Genomic DNA, 21,646 nt, shown 5'->3' on the forward strand with positions numbered 1-21,646 from the left:
GGTTGAACCAAAAAACCTAGACGATAATTCCACCATCTTACTAGTGGCTTATATTCATTTGTACCATTTCCATATATCCTTTTGTGATCCTCATTTTATTGTTGTTGAATAAGTCATTGCCTCATCAACCCCTCCTTTAGTTAGTACTATGGACACCATAGGCCTTAGTATAAAATGATTTCTTAGAAACCTTTCCTTAAATTCTATATCTAATGAACTTTCACTGAACTCTAGGTCTATAGAAAAAAGGAAGTATAAGAAAAAAAAATGCCCCACCTTCAAAAGTTAAAACCAAGGCCGAAACGAAAGCTAAGTTAAAAATCTGCCATATTGACTCTAACATAGAATTAAATTGAGGAGACTACCACACTCCATAGGTTTACTAGGTTGGCCATTGAATTTGACAAAAGAAAATAACCTTAAAGAGGCCTTTGAGTTTGATTACATAGGTGATCTCAAAGGAAAATAATATCATAAAGGATGATACCCTTTCAACTTTTGCAAGTAACTCCTGCGATATTTTTGCAAGTGTTAAATCTAATTCTTGTGATCCCACCTTTGTTTTGGGGAAGGTCAAAATAATTAATATGATTACTAACCAAGGCAAGGCTTTGGTGGAGGGGGATTGTAGAAAATTTGTCTTGGTATAGGAAGAAGTTAGTAATGTGAAAAAAACAATGGTGAATATGGAGGAGAGACTTTATAATCTTTCCCACTTTTTCTTCAAGGTCATGTATAGTTCAACCACCACTCTATAATTGCTACAAATAGACACTTCTACTATAGATGATGAAGAAGCCGACTATAAGGAGCTATTCAAGTTCATTATAGAAGATTGGGCTATAATAATTCTAACAAAGGAATTCAAGAAGAAAGACTAGGGAGGTGCTCCTTGTTTTTTTTACACTATACTTAGAAGTGTCTTCCCAGGATTTGTTATATTTTGTTTGAACTTAGATGATGTTACTCTACTTTTTATTTTTATGTTAGTCTAGTATGACTCTCTCTATTCTATGGTTAAGACTTCTATTACTGTGATGTTTACTTTGACGGACAATAGTATTAATCTGGTTGTTTTGATAATAGCTACTAATATAGATTTAATAGTTATTTTCAATGCTAATGATAGGTTTGTTAGTTTCCAAGGCTAGGTCCTATTGCTCATTTGTTGCAAGATATTTATATATGAAAAAGTTAGGATGATTCTTTTGCAATTCCCCATATTGATGTAAGGTTGATGTTTTCCACCCTCTAAGCTTGTTTGAGAAGGACATCACCATTATTTTACAAATTTTTTACATCAAAAAAATTATTTTTTCAATTATTATTATTTGTGTTAATGGATCATAAATAATCTAATAAAGATAGATAACTTGAATAGACTTAAAGATGATAGATCTCATGTTATTCAATTATAACAATTATTAAAATTTCATATCATTTAATGTATATGAATTAATTTAATATTCCATTTCTATTATATTTCATGATTTTTCTTTAGTAAAAAATAAATGTTAACTAGAACAAATGAACTAATCTTTTGTCTTTTAAGTTCATAATAAATTTTATATTTACAAATTCCATGAAAATTGTGAATATTACAAATGTTTACAACTCCACATAATTATTACAATTTTTTTTTTAAAACTTAAGCATGCCCCTTTCGTAGAGGGTGCCCTAAAGATTATCTCACTACTATTAAGAAGAGTACAACACTCATTTTATCCCATTCTTTTATAGGAATAAACAATTCTCTTTCATATAAAATATTATTCAAAATTCAAAATATTCTATCCTTGTGCACTACGAACTAATGCTAAAACTATAGAGCAAAGAATTAAAATATGCAAAAACAATGTCACGACACAATTGGATCGACTATATAAACTTAATATCCCACGTACAGATTTGATTTGAATAATAATATTGTATGTTGGATTACAACTAAAAAGTACCACCAAATCAGTTTCAAAGCTTAAATCAATCATTGTAGGTGGATTACAACTAAAAATTAGATTTCATACTTTCAATTATATTCTACTTGCTTTTGTTGACTACGGTATTCTAAACTGATCAACTAAAATCAGTGGTTTGACACGTACAATCTTCCACGAACTTTTCATAGTGAACATGCGCATTCCCTACAATAATTAAGAAAAATAATTGACATAACATATATGGAAATTTTTGTCACAATAGCACTTAACCACAATTTTATAATGGTCGAATCACATTATTCACAAAAACTTTTATTTAAATTCTTAAAAATTCTTAAGAAATGACTCTGTAAAGTTATAGTCTATGGCATTACCTTGTTGGGTAATGAACTTTGTGGAAAATATTTTAGTTGGCTTTTGTTTCGAATGTTCTTTTTTATTATTTTATGGAGGGCTTTAAATATATATATTTTTAAAAAGAGAATAGTATGCAAGTTTAGAATTTGATAGTCACCATTATTTGTCATCTAAATTGTTTATAATGGTTTGGTCATTTTAATACCTTTTATTTTATATTTTAAAGTTTTAAATCATTTATTTATATTAAACATTTTAAAATATAAATATATTTATCAATTTATCAAAAAATTATTTTAATTTTTTATATTTTTATTAATTTAACTAGTAATATACATTAAATATAATAAATGTCTTATTTCAAATAAATTAGAGTAAATACTTTAATTTTGTTTCGAAACATAATTTATTAGATATGATCGATTTAAGAATGAAGTCAATTTTCATATTACTAGAATTTAAGAGAATTTTTATAGAAAATTTACCTAAGGACCATACTATCATAAAATTTAATCTTTAAAAGGTCGATGTCATCATAAAATACAATCATTTGAGAAAACTAAATAACTAAAAGTTTTGGAGAAAATTACCCATTGGTTATCACCTAACATAGAGAGATCTTCAATCTAACAATATAAGATAATATACCCCCTAGTAGTATCACTAAAAAAACATGAGGTAATCTTGTATAAAACTATCTGTGAGTCCTACCATATTTAGCTCCTAAAATAGGGAAATAAATAAAATGACCAAGATTTATCTTATCTAGGCAATCAAAGTCTTGATGCATTGAAGAAGACTATGCTTCATTGTTTTGATTAATTGAAGGATCCCAAGACCCCCTACCAACGTTGTTCGTTTCTTTGATTGTCTCAAATAGATACTATCAACAAAGAAATGGCCATCACTTTGGTGTAAGAAACCAAAGAAATCATCTACATTATTTTAAATTATCATTCATCTTTTCAATTGCCTCTCTCATGACTCAATTGCCCATTTTCTCACTCCCTTTCATCATTAGACTTTGGAAATCTCTGGCTATCATCTTCTTGAGTTTTTTTCCTAAAAAGGAACATGCCCTTCTTGTATAAGATAATTATTTTTCCAACCAATCTTTGAGACTACCTTTCTCACTAGCCATTTTTGAAGAAATTTAATGTTTTTTGTTAGAGTTGGTTTATGTGTTTCGAAAATCCTCCATCACTTATTATTATAATCAATATTTTTCATGATTTCTTCCTTGGTGAATTGGATACATCTATCACCATCACCTAAATCTACACATTACATAATAAGCAGATCATGGGTCACATTTTCAATGGCTCTCTCCATGTTCCCTGTTAGGTTCTTCTTAAAATCTCCTTGACATAATTTCTTATCTAGTATAGCTTGAGTATTTCCATGAACAACAAGATGGATATAAAGACACATTTGATATCACTATCAACCTAGTATGTATTATCAATATGCATAAGCTCACCCCCTAAAGCAATTTTTAGTGTGTCATTAGTGTTGAATTGTTAATGTCATCCATATTTCTACTCCATCTATCTTGAGTGACTTCATCAATGAAGGTCATCTTCATGAGACTTTTTAATGGTTTGAAGAAAATAGATTACTCCATTTCTCATATCCAACCACTCTCTACAAAAAACCTTTTTGGAAAATAGTATAAACTTTAGTAGATTTCTGGGCAAGCATACAAAATGATACAAGATAAAAGTGCCATTATGAGTATGCCATCTTAAAAACCTAGCATGCATAATTGATTGATTTATTATTGCCTATTAGACCCCATTTTGGTGATTTATAGATCTAAATGCTTATTATGCTTAACCCTAGAAACCTATTTCTTTCCCCACATGTTTTTACCTATTGGGACATCCAATTCAAAATTTGGCTCATTCTCTAGGTTATAGAACACCAATTATGTTGTTTCCCTAGGATAGAACATCAATAGCATTCCATCCATAAGGACCTAGGCCTGAATTGAATCTAGGTTCCTATGTTGGGGAATTAGTCCAGGAAATTTAGTTTTGTGGTCATCCTATATTATTTTTGAATCCCAAAATGATGGATTAAGTATAAAAAACATCATCTTTCCTTTTATTACATATCACTACTATAGAATCCCAAAGTTTCCATTAGGAGGGGAAACAACCTCCATGAGAAATAGAATGAGTGTGGGACTTTTATTGTGCCTCACTAGATGACATCTAGGATTTTAGAAGCCATCTCTTCATTCACAAAGGAGGGAAAGGGAGTAGAAAGATATTTATAAAAACTAAGTTGGTACACTAAAATGTCTAACCAAGTGCACAAGCTACCCCAATACAGGTTGTACAGGCATAAAAATGAATCCCTCCAACTAGAAATAATTACTAACCTCTAAAGGATAGAACTCAAGATATAGCACAATCATATGATTATAACTATAAACATAAAATCATGATGCACATTCTCATTAATATTCATTGACATGTGTGTATTAAAGTCAACATTTTTCATAGAAGATATTTAGAAAGCAGACGTGATTACAACAATGACAACATGACTCAAGATATTATTGATTATAGTGACACTCCCAAAAATTTTATTATAATCTTAAGGCATACAAAGATGAATCCTCTCCATCTAAGTAACAATTCCTAGTTTGGGATCCTTACAATATATTACCCCATTGAAAATGCCTTGATATGGCCTAGTCTTTTTGTTTATAGGAAGAAAGGAAATTTTTTACCATCTCTACATGTCTTGTTAGATAATTACCATATCCTACATGTCACCTCAAAAAAGAGAGTATCAATTAACCTTTCAGCCAAGCAATACATGTGTCATGCAAGTCATGAATACTTAGTCTAATGTAAGATCACTTTTGGTTCATAGGAAATCATGCATCAAACAAAAATAGTTTCTTTATTTTATTATTTCCAATTGGTTGATCACATGAGAAATATTGTTGTTCTTGGTCATTTCATCTATGAGCACATGTTTGTAGAGTAGATCTTTTGTGGATAATATCTCTTTGATCATAGTTCTTAATTTCTTTTCACTCACACATTCTCATTCATTCTTAGTTTTGACATGCTCTTATTTAGAACCTCATGTAGTGTGTGGAAATCTTCTTAAATGTGAAATCCTTATGTGTATGCAATATTTCATGGATTCTCATGTTGGTTCTTAGGTCTTGTGTGGACCTATCTATCTAAGATCCCACATCTTCTTATGTTTGATTGTGTTGTCACTTATTTATCAGTGAGGGGTGTGACATTTATATTGTACTAAATTTCATTCATTTGGAAATTGTGATTTTCCAGCCAACTTGTGTGTCCTGATGTCTACATTATGTAATGAACTATATATCTAGAGGAAAGTGGTTTCAATAAGAATATCTAGAGGTAAATCTCTTGAGATATTAAGATTAGACATAAAATATCTATTTTAATAGAAGGATGAAACTAGGAAGGCCTGATGCCTTACATGGTGTAAGAAAGTTAGATCTACATTCAATTGAACTCTATTATTCATTCTCAACCTTGTCATGTGCTTTTCTATGTTTAATCTTTTGATTTGGTTTGGACATCTCCTTTGAGGATTTTCCATACCTAGGATATATTGGGGGGTATCAAAGTGATTTTTTTCTTCTTTTAGTAGTTTAGATCATGCAGAACGTATTTTATTTTGGTACAATATGGTGGGATGATTGTAATCTAATATCTACTTTTAGAGGGTTATGATCATGTTAGAATTGTTATCAAAATGGTTCAAGGAAGAGGGAATGCATATCAATCTATTATGGATATATTAAAATACATTGACACTAGGATTGAAGCTATTGAGACAACACATATATGAGGAAGATATATTGAATATGTTTTTCAATTAAAAAGTAACCAAAACAAGGGGGTCGACCCTTACAAAAAAAATTGGTAACCAACACACTACTAGCAAACACCTATAGAAAATAACAAGGTGCAACTAGCAACATAGACCATATCAACCAAAAAGCACCAGTAATAAGGAAACAAAACTAGTAAAAGTCTAAAATAATATAACCAACTAATGTTTAGGATTGTATAACCAAACATAGTAGCCAAAAACTATAGTACTAAACAAACTATATAAAGTTCTAAATAAAAAAAATGTTGGCTCAAACAAGCCAACACAAGTCTTAGTAATAACTGTGAACCAACAACTATGTTGCAGTAGAAAACAAACAAAAAACTAGGATCCTTAAATACCTTTAAAAAAGTCAAACTTTTTTCTTTTCCTTTCCTAGCCAAAAGGACCTGGGCCTAGTCATCAGCAAGAAACTTGTAGAGGAGCTTATAATCTTCCATGTCCATCCCCAAATCATCCTTCTCCTATGCCAGCAATTGGAGGGTGGTAGCCGTAGCATGAGTGACCTTCAGTAAAAATTTAGAGAAAGTATTGAATCCCTCCTCCAAGGTTCTGACTCTTTGTCCTAGCAGTGCAGTCTTTTCATTTCATTCCTCCTCTTTTTTGTTTCCATCCTTATCAACCTTTCTAGGTCCCTCGTTAGTCTTTGTCAATTTATTTTCATCCTACAAAACTTGAGGGTTAGTAAAAACATTACATTTTTCTTTAACCGAGGAGGAAATTATGATGGGGGAAGTGTCCACTTTGTTACTATCTTCACAAAAAGGTAATGGGCTGAAGAGTGAAACTGGCTAATACATGAGTCTCAGTGCTAATGTCTCTACTAGTTGATGCCATGGTATTACTAGCAGACGTCTGGGGATTATCCGCTGAGTTTTCACTTTTCTCTTTTTTCCCTTCCTCATTATCTCTCTTGGAGTTAGAGAGATTTTCCTCCTCTAGCTCCCTTTCCTTGCTCTTAGAACTCTATCTCTCTAAGATCCCACATCTTCTTATGTTTGATTATGTTGTCACTCATTTATCAGTGAGGGGTGTGACATTTATATTGTAGTAAATTTCATTCATTTGGAAATTGTGATCTTCTAGCCAACTTGTGTGTCCTGATGTCTACATTATGTAATGAACTATATATCTAGAGGAAAGTGGTTTCAATAAGAATATCTAGAGGTAAATCTCTTGAGATATTAAGATTAGACATAAAATATCTATTTTAATAGAAGGATGAAACTAGGAAGGTCCTATACCTTACATGGTGTAAGAAAGTTAGATCTACATTCAATTGAACTCTATTAATCATTCTCAACCTTGTGATGTGCTTCTCTATGTTTACTCTTTCGGTTTGTTTTGGACATCTCCTTTGGGGATTTTCCATACCTAGGATATATTGGGGGGTATCAAAGTGATTTTTTTCTTCTTTTAGTAGTTTAGATCATGTTAGAACTGTTATCAAAATGGTTCAAGGAAGAGGGAATGCATATGAATCTATTATGGATATATTAAAATACAGTGACACTAAGCTTGAAGCTATTGAGACAACACATATAAGAGGAAGATATATTGAATATGTTTTTGAAATAAAAAGTGACCAAAACAAGGGGGTTGACCCTTACAAAAAAAACTAGTAACCAACACACTACTAGTAAACACCTATAGAAAATAACAAGGTGCAACTAGCCACATAGACCACATCAACCAAAAAGCACCAGAAATAAGGAAGCTAAACTAGTAAAATTCTAAAATAATCTAACCAGCTAATGTTTAGGATTGTATAACCAAACATAGTAGCCAAAAACTACAACAATAAACAAATTATAAAGTTCCAAATGAAAAAATATTGGCTTAAACAAGCCAACTAAAGTCTTAGTAATAGTTGTGAACCAACAACTATATTGCAGTAGAAAACAAACAAAAAATTAGGATCCTTAAATCCCTTAAAAACAATCAAATTTTTTCTTTTCCTTTCCTAGCCAGAAGGACCCAGGCCCATTCATTAGTAAGAAACTTGTAGAGGAGCTTATTATCTTCCATGTCCACCCCTGAATCATCCTTCTCCTATGCCAACAATTGGAGGGTGGTAGCCACTACATGAGTGACCTTTAGTAAAAATTTAGAGAAAGTATGAAATGCCTCCTCCAAGGTTCTGACTCTTTTTTCTAGTAGTGCAGTCTTTTCATTTCATTCCTCCTCTTTTTCATTTCCATCCTGATGCAGGAGCATCTTGGATTTACTTGGTGACTACTTTGGAGTTCATGGGAGGAGGCTCAGTAGTTGCTTTGGAGGGTTTTTGGACTGGTACTTGGTCAAAGAAGGATTGGAGCTCGGCATGGTCTTGGGAGCTCGACATGGTCTATGGATCTCGGCATGGTCTAGGGAACTTGGCATGGTCTATGGAGCTCGACATGGTCTTTGGTTGCTCAGCATGGTCTGTGATTTGGTGTCTATTTCAGGCTGTATAACTAATTTTACACAATGAGTTAAAGGATGAAACTTTCAAAGATTGAAGACAGCCTAGACTTCTACCTATGGTTTGAAGCTTGAGTTCTAATTCATTCAGAGCTAGTAGATATCATAATTTTACTAAGAAATTGATTTTGGGAATTTAATTGTTGTAGGAGGCTGACTTTGGCATTTAATTTATGTATTTGCATTTAATTTGTGTTTTGGGCTGACTTGTGTCTTAGATTGGTATAATTAGGGGTTGTGGGGAAATTTTTAGTCATTATTCATTCACTCAGAAGAAGAGTGGGTGTGGGAAGTAGCTGAAGAGTGAGTTTTCTTGAGTCTGTAAACAGAGCGCCAAATGTGAGGTAGTTTATAGTAGGATTGTGATGGAGTTGTGAATGTGTGAACAAAGCACTGAATGTGAGGCAATTTACACTTGGATGAAGTTGGAGCAAAGGTAGTAGCTATGGCTTGGAAAATAACGAGATAGGTTGGTGGGCTTGCGAGCACAAGTTAAGATCTCCCTTGTGAGTTTCTACCAGAGTGTGGATCTGGACTAGCTAGGGTTTGCAATTGGATCTTGAGGGATCTTGTAGAACTATTACTTGCTTTATATTTGGCCATAACTAGGAAGGCCTTATAGCCTAGCACATTGCATGTAATCATTTATATTTTATGAATATATTATTGTGATTTGGTATCAGATCTTGTGTTATTGCTTCCCATTATTGTGTTTTCTCTATGTGGTTTTATAGTAGAGGGCTAGGACATCTCCTTTGGGGATTCTCCTACCTTGCACTACATCAGGTGGTATCAGAGCCAAGGTTGTTCCTGAGTGTGTAGATAGATCATTAAAGCTGAGGCAATTTACACCAGGACCTTGGGAGGACATGAAAATTGATCGATGGATGCAAAGATGGAAGTTTGATCTTGTTGAGGCATGATCGTAGAGAGTTTTTGGATTACAAGATCCATGGTCCTAGACTTGTGATGGGGTTCCTGATTGTTTATGCAAGGTGGCAGGTTGCGATATGACTTGCAAACAATTCAAGGTTGTCACAAGGAGTGTGGGAAGGATTCGTTCTAGAGGGTTTACAAAGATCTTGGAAGATGGTTCCAAGAGGATTGGACCCTGAGATGATTGTGAATCTCCATGATATGGTAGAGAGGAGGTTTTCTGAGATGACTACTCGATTTGAAGCTAACTTTTCTAATCGAGTTGCTTAGTTTGAAGCTAGCTTGGCTAATCGAGTTAGGGACAAGGTGAGGAAGGAATTCCATGGATGTTTGTGGAGCTGGAGTCTACCAATCCAGAAGAGAGTTGTTTGGTCAGTCAAGAGACTTGTTCATGATAGAACATGGCATAACAAGGTCAAGGTGGAAGAGTTTGGTTTTGTTGATTAGTTTGTGGAGTCTAATACAGAACCTGCAGAATAATTGGAAGTTGTTGCTGAAGATATTCCTAACCTTATTGATGCTAGGATAGAGGTTGGTTTTCATGATCAATTGGTTGAGTCTGACATGGAAATTGCAAAGTGCTTAGAAAAGTGTGTCCCACACTTTGATGCCCAAAGAAAGAGCAACAACCAACTTCATCTTCACCAAAGGCTTCCATGCCAACAAGGATAAGAAAACCAATCTGCACATCATCTACATTCACATCATTCTCTCAAACACTAGAATCTCATCCAACCAATCATCATGCTCACTCCTAGGAACAAACTAAACATAATGCTTCATCAAAAAACCCACATCTATATCAACAACTAGTGAATCCATACCAGCAGCTGTATACACTGATATGTTAGCAAGAAACACTAATCTATTTAAAAAAACAAAGCATTTACTAACAAAACTAATATAAACTTTAGATGAGACAAAGTGAGGTCCTCAAACGAGAATATGAGCCATGGATAGGCTCTCTCAATGAGGATGATCACTTGATTTGTAGAGGTGTCCTTTGATATGGATTTGGGATGTATGCTCAAGCTTCAAAATGCTTCAATGGAGGTGGATTTGGGATTTTTGGTGTGGGTATATGTAAAAGTATGGATTTGGCTTCTCAAACTGACATGGTATCTTTAGCTTAAAGATTGTGATCAAAATGGCTTGGGAGGGGATTCCTTAAATAGGCAAAGGGCTTGAGGGATGGACGGCTAAGATGCAAGGAGAGATGAAAGCTTATGGAGGGCTCAGATTGAATGAGAGGAGAGCACATGGATTGTGCTTGTTTAGCACCAATAGGGAGTGGACACTTGTTACAAGGAGGATGGGTGTGAGAGGATAGGATAAGGGTTGGTCAAAGGCTTGATGAGGGTGGTTGGGTATGTAAGAGTCATGAGTGAGGATGTAAGAGCCATTTATGGCTTTGTAAGAGAATTCATGGCTTGGTGGTTGGGATATTTTGAGGGGAGACATTGGCTTGGTTTAGGAAATTTTTAAGCTTGCTTAGGAATGTGGAAATGATTAGGGGATGGGTTAGGCTTGGGTTAGGATTAGATTAGGGATGTTAGAGATGTGCAAGTGGATGGCATTTACGAGGGTGGGTGAGTTAGTGGTTAAGCTTGGTTAGTATGGGTGGATGGGGTGGATTAGGCTAAATGGAGGATTTAAGATAGGCTTCAGGGGTTATTAGATTTGAGAGTTTTGTTTATTAAAGTGATTTTAATAAATTTGGGATTTGGGATTAGATAGGAGAATAGGATTAATTGATGAATAATGGGTTATTTGATTTATCAATTAGGACTATAGATGACTAATTAAATTAATTAGCTAGGGGATGGCAAAGGATTAAATAAATAAGAATTTAATTAATGATGCATTTTAGAGATAGCTAAATAGGATTACCAAAGCGATGTAATTTAATTTAGGCATCTACTTTTTTCCCCTCTTTGACATAGTGTTGAGATAACACAATTTCAAAGAAGTTCGAATGGAGACGACATGAGGAAGATGTTTTTAGCAACAAGGTTGCCCTAGTCTCAGATAAGAAGATGAGAGACTAGACTTAGAGATACCCCCTCAAGAAGGTGGCGGAGAGAGAAGATGAGGCTCAACAGCTTCTTGAAAAGCAAAAGAATTCGAGACGAGTAGAGACACAGATTGACAAAGAGAAGGGGCTGAAGTAGCTCAAACACGCACTATGGGAGAATCATAAAGGGAGATCAGATGCCCAAGAGGAAGCAAGCCTAGGATGATCTCAAATTTGGGGGGGGGGGGGTGAAGGGGGGGAGCGCGATAAAAGGAGATCAGGAGGAGGTGATGGATGATGGGAAGAGAAAGAGGTTTGGATGGGGGATAATGGAGATGAAGTGAAGTCATGGAAGCAATTTGAGCGGGGGGAGATGGAAAAAAGAAGTACCACCACCTAGTTGAGCATGAGATTTAATATAGGAATGTTGGTTTAATGGCCAAGTTTACCAAGAACATCAAGGCATGTTCACCAACTTTCTAGAGGACTGACGAGCTAACTCAAAACAACCATGCAAGGATTGCCCTAGCATCATACGAATTCCAGAGGAAGTAGTGTAGAACCAAGACTGGGTAACCCACAAGCAAAAAAAACAAACAAAAGACCTGATCAAGACCTTGCACTTGAATTGCCCCATTCGTAGCACACCATGATATAAAAGATCATGGAAACCATGAGGAGGGAACAAAAAAGATTGTTGGGAAAAGATACTTGAAGACCCAAAGGGGTAAAGCCAAATCAAAATAAAGAGAAAATACAAAAGAGAATCATTTGCCAATGAGAGGTGTAGGATGTGGTACTAACGGACCAAGATCAAACAGGAGGAAAGCTATATCCTACAAGGATCTATCGGAGAGCACCTAAGCGGAGGGAGCAGGATGAGGGATATGATGGGCAAGCTGAACTAAGAAGGATAACAGGGTGGGGATAGGAAAGCTAGCGAAAGGATGTATTGAAAACACTAACCAAGAGTTGTGCGATGTGTGCAAGATGCTAAGGTTCGTGAACAGACACGAAAGAAGGGACAAAGACAATGATACATAGCGAAAGAGGAGGGACAAGCTGACAAACCAAGAGTTGGTATAAGTGTACAAAGATGTGTTGTGATTTGTGGGTGGGAGAGGGGAATGTTTGGGAAGGTTGGGATGACTAAGAGGGGTAAGCAGGGCACCATCTGTCACTGTATTCTTGTTTTTGTTCCAATATTGGGTTTTGTCATTTCTCAACCCACGGTCTTGGGTGTTTTCTTTGTACAATCTGATGACACCATCCTTAATGAGGCCTTGCTCGAGGCCCATTCCTTTTTCTTTGATGTCCTTGTATGTTTGCAAACAGTTCATAACCATATGATGAGTGAGGCTAGAGTGTGCATTGTTTATGAACATCTTGACAAGATGGCACTCAGGGATGGTGCAAGAGATCCTTGTTGTGAGGATCTGCCAGCGTTACAAGTACTCTGTAAGACTTTCTCCTCCCTTTTTTTTAGTGTGGAAAAGGTCCACTATAGATAATTCAGTCTCAATGAGATGGGTATATTGAGCAATAAAGGCCTCAGAAAGTTCTGCATAAGTTTTAATAGTACCTTGAGGGATATGATAGAACCATTCCAAGGCTAGTCCTACTAGGCTTTTGGGAAAGAGCCGCATGAGGAACACATCATTATAAGCTACCTCCTGACAATGCATATATAATTCCTTAACATGAGTGACTGGATCACTCTTTGCCCTAAAATTTTCAAACTTGGGGGTCTCGAAATGTTTAGGAAATGGAGTTAATGTGATAGTCCTATCAAAAGGGTATGGGCAATCATTTTCAAATTTGAAAGTTTTGGTGTCTATCCCATCCTTGAGGGCCTTGAGAGCATTCTTGATCTCTTCCCATTCAAACTTTATAGGTGGAGGAGTGGGTGCCCCTGATCCAAGTGCCCCCGGTGTAGGATACATGTGAGAATTTGAAGTGTGATATGGAGAACTCTGATGACCATATGGCATCTGTGGAAAAATGGTTTGCATAACCGATAGAGTGGATGCTATGGTTTGCTAGAATGTGGGTTGTGCATACTATTGCATCTGTTGAGGTGGGTGTGGTAGATAACTATGAGGTTGCTACCCTATGAGGTGGTTCAGTGTGGGTGCTTAGGCATACTACTGATGTGAAGACTATGGATGGAATGGTGGTAATGCAGATGATGCTTATGCTATGCTCTAGGAATATATACCATGCCCAATATATGTGGGTTGTGTGCCCGCTTGAGAGTAGGACTAATTTGGAGTAGGTGCAAGGTTGTTAATTTGCGGCGAAGTGTTTACTGTAGAGAACTACAATGGCGGTGGATTTGGGCTATTGCCTAGACGTGGCATGGAGAAATAGTTGGTGAGGGGTGGGAGTGAATAGCTATGTGAAGCAGTGGATGATAGTGTCGAAGTTGTGAACATGACTACAGTGCTAGGGGGAAGACTAATGATAGGTGCCTGTGTTGCAACAAAATTCCAAGGTCCCAAAGGAAAAGTGGTTGAAGAGCTTTGGCTAGTTACAAAGGGGTTGATAGTGATGTTTGGTGGGATGGAGGATGAGGTATTGGACCCTAATGGGGGTATTTGAGTAGCAAATGGACTAGATGCAATATGGGGTGGAAACAAAAAGGTAGTGCTGCTAGATGCAAATGGAGGATTTGGTGGAGCAGAAAAATGAGTGGTGGAAACAAATGCAAATGGTATACTTGAGGTGGTTGGGATGTAGTATGCACTAATGGTTGAGTGAGAATGGGATGAGTATTCTATGGAATGGGAACCGACACCTGGATCGAGGGGATATTTGGGTCTGCTAGTTCTACTTGAGGTGGTTGCCATCCAAACAATGGGTGACTAGGATCTATTATGTTGATAGGTGGTGGACATCCAAACTCAAAGACACCAACATTGTCTCATAAGAAATTTTCCATGATGGTTTCCTTGTTGCGATCTACGATGGCATTTACGATAGTAGCATGAAGGTACAATTCGAAGGAGACTCTTGAGAGAGATTTCACTAATTTCTTCTTTAATCTTTTTAAGATGGAAGAAATTGAATTTTTTTTAGATTTTTCTGGTTTACCGCCAAATCCGATTAACTTTTGTGTGCTCTAATTTGTGCAGGTTACTTTTTATTTTCTATTAGTTTTCATCTAACCCTCTTTGGAAGGCTTGCCGCCAAAGTATTTTCCTATAAAAGCTTCAATTTTTTTTGTTTTGGAAGGCATGCCGCCAAAACAACAAAATATTACTTCATATCATTCATTTATTATTATGCTCTGACAAAGATCGGTTTTCTTTATGCAATCAGGTTTATTAGATTGTCTCTGCATGCATGCTTTAAGTTTTTTAAACTTTAACTAAATTTCTGAGAAAATTTCTATCCCACTATGTTGGATCTTGAATTTTATCCCCATATTGTTCTTTGATCGGTTTTGATGGAGACTAGTTCTTCCTCCTCCATCCTTCCTGCGATCATGTTGTTATTTCAGGGTTTGTTTTGGAGAATATTATAAACATAACTGACAAAGACCGTGCCTCTCCAAATCACAGATGCTTGATGTAGAAACTTGCATTAATAATCACAACCAACTTATCTCATGTAAGACCATCGGTTTTTCTTATCTTTGCCACCTGGAGCTATCCCTTTCAATTCTTCTCGCATTTCTCTGGTCTCTATCGCCAAACGGCTCATATTCTGTATGCTTTGTTTACAGATATTTCTGTTATGTTTGATCTTGGTGATGTTTGAGGTACATTATAAGTTTGAGTTGATGCCAGAGACCTTGTATCTCACCACAAACCTAGTTAATAGATACCTTTCCATTGAGCCTATTTCAAGGAGGAATTTGCAGTTAGTGGGTGTTATTGCTATGCTTTTAGCTTCCAAGTATGAGGAGATCTGGGCTCTAGAGATCAATGATTTCGTCTGCATTTCAGACCGAGCTTATACAAAATGGAAAATTATCAGTATGGAGAAGACCATGCTCAATGAACTCAAATTTCATCTTACAATCCCCACTCCATATGTATTCATTGTTAGGTATCTGAAAGCAGCAGATTGTGACAAACAGATGGAAAATCTGGTATTCTTTCTAATTGAACTGAGCTTGCTCCATTATGTCACCATCAAGTTTGCCCCATCTTTTCTTTCTGCTACTGCTGTCTATACTGCCCTGTGCACACTAAAAAAGGATCCATTCTGTAATGATCTACTTAAGCGCCACACAAGTTATTCTGAAGTAGACCTAATGGAATGTGCAAGACTGATGGTTACATTTCATCAGAATTCGGCTGATAACAAATTGAGAGTGGTTCACAAGAAGTACTCTGCACCTCAGTTTGATTCTGTGGCCCTTTTAAGTCTTGCTAAGCTCTCAACATTATGCGACCCTTATTGGGTTCTTGCAAGCTACCTGCATAGACTTATAGTTTTTTGAGATTGACTTAGATATTTGAAGAAATACTGAAGATGGTTATATGATCTCTATTAACAATGAATAATGACCTAAGATACATTTTTTCTTCATTCATTATTCTTTCTTGCTACCGTTGTAAATAGCTTCAGAGTTGAGAAACACAATAGTAGTTGAAGATGTACTGGAATCTAGCTACATTGCTAGTAGGCCCTTCTGCGTGAATGCTGGTCCTGTGCATGCATACACAATAGTTTCTGGTGGAAAGACCTCATATCTTTCTGAGCTAGAATCTGGCAGAGAGGTGATTGTCATGGACATGCATGGCAGGCAGCGGACAACGATTGTTGGTCGTGTCAAGATAGAATCAAGACCTCTTATTCTAGTTGAGGCAAAGATTTAATGTGTTGGTGTGGAGGGAATTATGATGGATGTTTCAAATATGTGAAGGCACACATGTCATTCATAGTTAACATATTTTGTTCAAGCTTTCTATGATTTCAGGAATCACTCAATTGGAAAATCTGCCACAGTTGGAGGTAATGATTTCTTTTCATGCAAGATTCCTTTTCTTTTTTTAGCTCTTGATAGAGGTATCATTTACTTTTATTATTGCCTCTTGTCAACCTATTTTTGGCAGGTAATCATTCACTATCAAACAAGTGTAATATTCTATCTCTCAAGCTTTTTTTAGAAAAGTTTTTTTAACTCTTTTTAGTATATTCTTATCTGCCAGATCTGAACTCTATCATTATTTACTAACCTTTTTTGCAGGGTTAGTTGTAACAAATTTTACATAAAAAAAGAAGGGGAAATCATTTTTTTTAGCATCAAGCTATCATTTAATAATTGTAATTGTATGATTTCATACTATGATATTTTAAGTATATTTACCTTGGTATAAATGTGTGCAAGATAAATATACTAGCTATTATAATTTTCATACTCATGCTTACCCAAAATGGAGTTTTATACTTGATATCTATATTTAGTTGATCTTCCTTAAATCATTTTACTTACTTGGATTATGAGTAATCTTACACATTTGCCTTCATTTCTTCTAGGATTTTCTATGGTGGGTCTGATGGTGTCATGGATACCACAGAGTATGGTTGAGCTTGAGATGTGTTACCACTATGACTAGGATCCATGTCTTTTTTCTATGTGTGGCTACCAAAACATGTGGTGGGTGGCATGAAAGGATGCTTCTCCTAAATATAGAGAGGGATGATACTAAGGGTGTTAAAAGGATATGGTGCTAAGTGCAAGAAGCTTGTGTGTTCCTAAAATATGAATGTGGGAAATGTGATGGTGATGCAAAAGGTGTGACCCTAACCTTTGGTTCAAGGTGATTGAGACACCAAAGGCAACCTATTCCTAGCAAAGTGTTGTGTTTCAAGGATACTCAGGATGATGAGAGATGTGATGCAAACATGTTTCTAAGTGAGTGAGGAAATAATGTTAAGATTTTAACAATTGTAGGTGAAGGATTCTTCTTCAACAACCTAAGATGAGAGGAGATGGTCTAACTCCAAATGCTTGGATGGGATAGTGCAATTCCTATACAAGAGACTAAACCTATATGTTTGTAGAAAAAGGAAGGACCTAATCAAAATTAGTAACAATAGAGTTGTCGATAAGGCTCGTATTAAAACCATGTTGAAGGGTTAGGTTTTGGATTTTGTAGTCCCATTTAGTTTGCAATGCTACTTCAACTCCATATTTCTCAATTTGATCCAATTTGGTGATCCTAGGGTTTGGGGTATGCTTTTTATGCTTTTCTTTGATTTTCTTATAGGTTGGTATTTGAGGAAGCTTAGCCTTCTTAAACTTAGTCTTGGGATGGCTTGACATGAGATATTTCCAAGGATTAACGATCACAACCGTGGGGTTCTTTGGAGGTAGTGACTATGCTAAGTATTCCCTATGCTAGGATTGACCAAGTTTGGTAAACATTCACTCAATAAGTAAAAGATCAAGCAATAGATAAGAACAACTAGATAGAAACTTTGATTCCCAAAATGTGATATTTGTGCCAACGAGTGTGTATGTTTTTACAATTTTTTTGAGCAATCACTTCAAGCACATGAACATCCTAGATGGTTGGCTACAAAGCTGATAGTTTTTTTATCTGAGGAATCCTCAATATACGCAAAGTACATGAGGCCCAAATTTGTAGATGAAACCAAAAAGATGTCACACAGCCAAGAGGAGTAGTAACCCACTTCTCCTCTTTCACTTCTCAAGGGTATAAAGTTCCTTGAGGCTTAGCCTGAGTGACAAAATCTTGATCTCAAGAGAGGTGTCTTTGGATTCACCTCCCAATTTTTATACTCCGTCGGAATCCTAGAGTTGAGGTCATCCCAAGGGGTGATGAAATTCCCAAGCAGGCCCCCTAAAACTAAAATGACAAGATTTTGGATCCTAATCTTATGCACCCAAGATGGCCTACAAAGGCAACAAGGGGAGAGAAGACTCGAATGATCTCAGGCTAAAAGACAGATGTTCTTTTCCACTAACACTTAAGTTGTCTAGTCTAGACCTTGAAAACACACATGTTTAGGATGCAAATGTTCAATTCCAACTTGATATATGTGAACAAAAGAAAATGTGATCTATGAATGAATACACAAAGGAGAGTTAGGGTCAACAAGAAAGTAAACCCACGTGCTCGGAGGCCCTCCATGTCAAGTATTGATTTATTTCCTTTAAGGCATTCAAGAGTTGGTGTTTGTTCATTTTAAGGCCAAAACAAAGATGTGTGTAAAGCTCAATTTCAAATGCACACCCAGAGGCCCTCCACATCAAGATTTGTTCAATTTTAATGCCCAAATGAAGTGTTAGCGAGACAAATGTTTATTCAAGAAATTTTCTATTTTAGAAAACCCAATAAAAATCCAAGTGAGTGGAGTTTGATTTTTGTTGAGCACTTCACACCCTCTTAGGTAGACCCATCCCCATATATGGCACTGATATTGCAACCAATGGTTAAAATGATGGGTGATTAAAAAGGGTGAGTCCAACAACAGACTCAATCAAAGTGTCTTGATTTGTTTTTATAACTTAGAAAGTTTCTAAAATGTGGATTTGAGTGAACATACATTCTAATAGATTAAAAGAAAGCATTTTTCATTTTAAGCCAAAAATTGAGATGTATATTTTGTTTGTGATTATGCATACATGTTCATTTCCTAAGATTTAACCATGCAAGATAAGTGCAAAGACAATGACAATGAATAGACTCAGACAACGTTCCCATAGAGAAAATGTGAGAAGCAACGTTCTCACGAGGGTAGCATTCCCACAAGTGGGTTCATGATCCCACCAGAGTTTTCTTTCATGGGTATACATTCCCACAGGTGTTCCCAGGTGCGAGAATGCCAGGAAAAATTGTCAAAAAATAATTAAAACCACGAGCCAAAAACTTGAGAGCTCTTTTTGACAAAGCTATCCCATGAATTTATGGCCTTACAATGTTCCCACAAGTGGGAATGATGATCCCGTAGACAAAGTTTTATTACAAATTTGAGATGTTAAGAAAAGAAAAAGTCGGCATTCCCACTAGCGGGAATGATGATCCTCCCATTCTGAGGCACATTCTAGCTGAAAGGTTGGCCGGTGGGTTCGTTGGTTGGGTTTATGAGCATGTGCGAGTTGATTGGAACTGGTTTTCTGGCATTATTGCTGGTCTTTCTTCATTCTTGGGGCTATGAGATCGCGTCTCCATCTGTCTGATGGCACATTCTTGGGGCTGTGGGATCACATTCCTAGGGTCACGGGGATGCAAAATGTTTTGTATTTTGATCGTTCACTGGGTGAAAATTGAGAACAAGGTTGGGAGCGTGTTCCTGAGGCGTTCAATGTGACCCTACAAGCAAAATTAGAAAGCAACACAAACAAAAGATATTTCCATTAATGTTAGTTTTCCATGGTTAGCCAAAACATGAAAAAGCATGTGAAAATAGCATTAAACAAGATTAAAACGACCCTTACGAGGTCCCACCAGGTGTGCCAAAATGTATACACTAATATGTTAGCAAGAAACACTAATCTATTTTAAAAAATAAAGCATTTACTAACAAAACTAATATAAACTTTAGATGAGACAAAGAGAATATGAACCACGGATAGGCTCTCTCAATGAGGTTGATCACTTGATTTGTAGAGGTGTCCTTTGATATGGATTTGGGATGTATGCTCAAGCTTCAAAATGCTTCAATGGAGGTGGATTTTGGATTTTTGGTGTGGGTATATGTAAAAGTATGGATTTGGCTTCTCAAACTAACATGGCAACTTTAGCTTAAAGATTGTGATTAAAATGGCTTGGGAGGGGATTCTTTAAATAGGCAAAGGGCTTGAGGGATGGAGGGCTAAGATACAAGGAGAGATGAAAGCTTAAGGAGGGCTCAGATTGAATGAGAGGAGAGCACATGGATTGTGCTTGTTTAGCACCAATAGGGAGTGGACACTTGTCACAAGGAGGATGGGTGTGAGAGGATAGGATAAGGGTTGGTCAAAGGCTTGATGAGGGTGGTTGGGTATGTAAGAGTCATGAGTGAGGATATAAGAGCCATTTATGGCTTTGTAAGAGCATTCATGGCTTGGTGGTTGGGATATTTTGAGGGGAGACTTTGGCTTGGTTTAGGAAAGTTTTAAGCTTGCTTAGGAATGTGAAAATGATTAGGGGATGGGTTAGTCTTGGGTTAGGATTATATTAGGGATGTTAGAGATGTGCAAGTGGATGGCAATTATGAGGGTGGGTGAGTTAGTGGTTAAGCTTGGTTAGTATGGGTGGATGGGGTGGATTAGGCTAAATGGAGGATTTAAGATAGGCTTTAGGGGTTATTAGATTTGAGGATTTTATTTATTAAAGTGATTTTAATAAATTTGGGATTTGGAATTAGATAGGAGAATAGGATTAATTGATAAATAATGGGTTATTTGATTTATCAATTAGGACTATAGACGATTAATTAAATTAATCAGCTAGGGGATGACAAAATATTAAATAAATAAGAATTTAATTAATGATGCCTGTTAGAGATAGCTAAATAGGATTACCAAAGCGGTGTAATTGAATTTAGGTGTCTACAAACATATCTGGTGTTGTTGTGCATGAGTATCTTGTTGTGGTTTCTGATTATATTGCACATATGGTTAAAGTTTAATAAGGTTGATGATTTTGATATTAATTCGATAATTAATTAAAACCCCCCTGCTAGCTATATTGGTGGACTATATATTCTAAAAATATCTTCTACAATGCACCAAACAAATCTCCTTCTAAAACTTGGATGTTTTAACTTGCAAACTTCCCCAATTTTCATTTAAATATTATATTTAAATAAAATTATCTTTAAGAAATGATTTTCTATAATTTTTTAAAATATTAAATGATTCATTAAAACTTGTAGAACTTGGGCATTTACAAGCTAGCTATCCAACCATTCAAAAACATGTTTCAACATTGATTTTATCAGGATAGTTTTTAGAAAATGAATTATATGACCCATTAAAAATCCATATAAAAATGTTTTCTTAATATAACTATATAAATTTTCACCAATTTATAGGGACATAAAATTCCATATGTGGTTGTACCAATTTTTTTTA

The 21,646-nt window shown here is 35.7% G+C and overlaps 1 pseudogene; it reads left to right on the forward strand.

Moving 5' to 3' along the window:
- The window catches only part of LOC149531980 (G2/mitotic-specific cyclin S13-7 pseudogene), an 88,292-nt pseudogene extending 72,108 nt beyond the window's left edge, over positions 1 to 16,184 (forward strand).
- The last annotated feature ends 5,462 nt before the right edge of the window (positions 16,185 to 21,646 follow it).

Source organism: Cupressus sempervirens, chromosome 11 (genome assembly GCF_028749045.1).
Source record: "Cupressus sempervirens isolate cs-2001-9-10 chromosome 11, ASM2874904v1, whole genome shotgun sequence".
NCBI lineage: Eukaryota > Viridiplantae > Streptophyta > Pinopsida > Cupressales > Cupressaceae > Cupressus > Cupressus sempervirens.